The sequence below is a fragment of the Triticum dicoccoides genome, chromosome 3B (assembly GCF_002162155.2).
Source record: "Triticum dicoccoides isolate Atlit2015 ecotype Zavitan chromosome 3B, WEW_v2.0, whole genome shotgun sequence".
NCBI lineage: Eukaryota > Viridiplantae > Streptophyta > Magnoliopsida > Poales > Poaceae > Triticum > Triticum dicoccoides.
In genome coordinates this window covers 822,007,421-822,010,401 of record NC_041385.1, presented here as the reverse complement: position 1 = coordinate 822,010,401, position 2,981 = coordinate 822,007,421, and positions in this window count along the sequence as shown.

Below are 2,981 nucleotides of genomic sequence, written 5' to 3'. Positions count from 1 at the left end.
TCGTTTGATTAGCATGATTAATTGACATTTCATCATAGTATTCATCACTAGAGTTGTCAACAAGTAAATCATCATCCACAAGCAAGTCATCTTCATCACTATTGAAATCAACACACTCAGGATGTGTTACCTTTGGACCTTTGGCCATGAAGAATCTTCCAATTCCTTCATTTGGTGAATCAAATATGTCGTAGGAGTTGGTTGACACAAGTGCTAGACCGGCAACACCTTCATCTTGAGTATATTCGGAGTCGGAGTGATAGCTTCTCTCGGAGTGATGGTCGGAGTCGGAGCCGGATACCCATTCACCAACATGAGCTTGATGTCTTCGTTTTGTGTAGCTCCTTGATGACTTGTCCTTCCTTTCTGAATCCTTGCTTCTCCGTGAGGGTCTTCGTTCATAACGATCATATCTACTCCTCCTCTCTCTTGGTGGTGATTCTTCTCTTTTGCTTCTTCTTTTTGGAGAATCTTCTCTTCTTTTGTAGGGTGCCGTACACTCATTGGAGTAGTGTCTAGGCTTCCCACAATTGTAGCAATTGCTCTCTCGACTAGAAGATCTTTTGTCATGATAAGACCTTGGCTTGGAGCTTCTTTCTTTGCTTCTGCTCTTGTAGAATTTGTTGAAGTTCTTCACCATTAAGCTCAATTCTTCATTGAAGGTTTGTTTCTCACTTGATGATGTGGGGGCTTCACTTGAGGCTTTGTAAGCACCACTTGACTTGTTGTGAAGTTCCTCCTTATCCTTGAGTGACATCTCATGAGCAACAATTCTTCCAATGACTTCCGTTGGCTTGAGATCTTTGTAGTTTGGCATCATTTGGATCAATATGCACACGGTATCATACTTTCCATCCAATGCTCTTAGGATCTTCTTGATGATGAATCTATCGGTCATCTCTTCACTCCCTAAGCCGGCAATCTCATTTGTGATAAGTGCAAGCCTAGAGTACATTTCAGCGACACCTTCACCATCCTTTATTTTGAACTTGTCAAGCTGACTTTGGAGCACATCCAACTTGGATTCCTTGACGGATTCAGTACCTTCGTGCATATCAATCAAAGTATCCCAAATTTCCTTTGCATTCTCAAGACGGCTGATTTTGTTGAATTCTTCAGGGCACAATCCGTTGAAGATGATATCACAAGCTTGACCGTTGTATTGCAGCATCTTCAATTCTTCCGCATTAGCTTCACGGTTCGGCTCTCTCCCATCAAAGAATTCACCTCGCAAGCCAATACAAATAATTTCCCAAACGACGGGGTTATGTCCGAGAATATGCATTTTCATCTTATGCTTCCAACTAGCAAAGTTAGTACCATCAAAGTAAGGACCTCTACGGTGATAGTTTCCCTCGCTAGACGCCATACTCTCCTAGGTTGTGAAACCAAGGCTATGACCACCAAAGGTATGGAAATCAAAGCAAATGGAGACCAAAGCTCTGATACCACTTGTAGGACCACGAAGTATGTCTAGAGGGGGGGGGGGTGATTAGACTACTTGACCAAATAAAAACTTAACATTTTCCCAATTTTAGAGTTTGACAGATTTTAGCTATCTGAGGACAAGTCAAGCAATCATCACACGAATCAAGCAAGCATGCAAAGAGTATATAGGCAGCGGAAATTAAAGCATGCAACTTGCAATAAAGTAAAGGGAAGGGTTTGGAGAATTCAAACGCAATTGGAGACACGGATGTTTTTGGCGTGGTTCCGATAGGTGGTGCTATCGTACATCCACGTTGATGGAGACTTCAACCCACGAAGGGTAACGGTTGTGCGAGTCCACGGAGGGCTCCACCCACAAAGGGTCCACAAAGAAGCAACCTTGTCTATCCCACCATGGTCGTCGCCCATGAAGGACTTGCCTCAGTAGCGGTAGATCTTCATGAAGTAGGCAATCTCATTGCCCTTACAAACTCCTTGGTTCAACTCCACAATCTTGTTGGAGGCTCCCAAGTGACACCTAGCCAATCTAGGAGACACCACTCTCCAAGAAGTAACAAATGGTGCTCTTGTGCTTCAAATGATAGTCTCCCCAACACTCAACTCTCTCTCATAGGATTTGGATCTGGTGGAAAGAGGGTTTGAGTGGAAAGCAACTTGGGGAAGGCTAGAGATCAAGATTCATATGGTAGGAATGGAATATCTTGGCCTCAACACATGAGTAGGTGGTTCTCTCTCAGAAATGGTAAGTTGGAAGTGTAGGTTTAGTCTGATAGCTCTCTCCATGAATGAAGAGGAGGTGGAGGGGTATATATAGCCTCCACACAAAATCAAACCGTTACACACAATTTACCAAACTCGGTGGCACCGATTCAACAGACTCGGTCAGACCAATTTAGTAAACCTAGTGACCGTTAGTGATTTTCGGTGGGACTGACATGCAACTCGGTGAGACCGACTCGGTTAGGGTTAGGGCATAACGTAATCTCGGTAAGACCGATTACACAAACTCGGTGAGACCGATTTTGGTAATAAGCTTTCCAGAGAGTTGGTCAGGTAAACTCGGTGGGACCGATTTGCTCTTTTCGGTGAGACCGAAATGTTACAAAAAGGAAACAGAGAGTTTACATTGCAATCTCGGTGGGACCGATCGCTCACTTCAGTTAGACCGAACCGTTACGAAGGGAAACAGAGAGATTACAATCCCATCTCGGTGAGACCGAGATCCCTATCGGTAGGACCGATTTGCTTAGGGTTTGTGGCAGTGGCTATGACATTTGAAATCGGTGGCGCCGGGTTGGAAGAATCGGTGTGACCAATTTTGGCTTTGGGTTTAGGTCATTTGTGGATGTGAAAAAGTAGCTGAGGGTTTTGGAGCATATCACTAAGCACATGAAGCAAGAGGCTCATTAAGCAACACCTAATCCCTCCTTGATAGTATTGGCTTTTCCTATGGACTCAATGTGATCTTGGATCACTAAAATATAAAATGAAGAGTCTTTGAGCTTTTGAGCTTGAGCCAATCCTTTGTCCTT